Source organism: Phaethon lepturus, unplaced genomic scaffold, assembly GCF_000687285.1.
Source record: "Phaethon lepturus isolate BGI_N335 unplaced genomic scaffold, ASM68728v1 scaffold34902, whole genome shotgun sequence".
Taxonomy (NCBI): Eukaryota; Metazoa; Chordata; class Aves; order Phaethontiformes; family Phaethontidae; genus Phaethon; species Phaethon lepturus.
Window position 1 is genome coordinate 739 of NW_010521804.1, and position 598 is coordinate 1,336.

At 66.4% G+C, this 598-nt stretch overlaps 1 protein-coding gene across 1 annotated transcript in view; it reads left to right on the forward strand.

Moving 5' to 3' along the window:
• TXNIP (thioredoxin interacting protein) overlaps nt 1-598 on the forward strand; it is a 2,283-nt gene that overhangs the window by 462 nt on the left and 1,223 nt on the right. The window lies entirely within an intron of this gene.

The window sequence follows — 598 nt, forward strand, 5'->3', positions numbered from 1 at the left end:
GATGGCCGGTCTCGGACGGGGCTGGAGTGAGTCTCTAGTTGCGTCCCTTCGGGTACGCATCGACTGGGCTGGTTCTGTGGCGAGGGGTGGTGGTGTTCGGCTGGCGGTGGCACGAAGGTGGGATTGGATGGTGGAGGAACGAGCAATGTCCTGAGCAGGCAGAGGATAGCAGGGCTTGGCTAAGTCAGGTTCAAAGTTGGAAAGCCGGGGGCTAAAAGAACAGCCGGCAGAAGCGGTCGGGTGTCAGTGTGGCTGGCGGAACAGGCAGCGACGGCGTATGGCCACGGGGAGCAAGCGCTGGAGTTGGGCTTGGCCGGCTGTCCCAGCGCTGGTCGGGGAGCGGGGCACGGAGGGCTCCCGTCAGCCGGCCGCCTTGTTGGGCCGGCTCCGGGCAGGGTGAGAGAGGGACCCGGCAGAGATAAACAGGGGTGACGTGAAGCCATGGAGATAACGGGGGAGAGGAGTGGGTGCGGGTGGCTCCCGGGACACGGAGGGTGGGGTGTGGCGAGGTAACCGGGACTGACACACGTTGGGACGGGCTGTCCCAGCCACGGGTGGGGATGCAGAAAGGAGGAGCAGGGTGAGCCCAGCGGCGCCG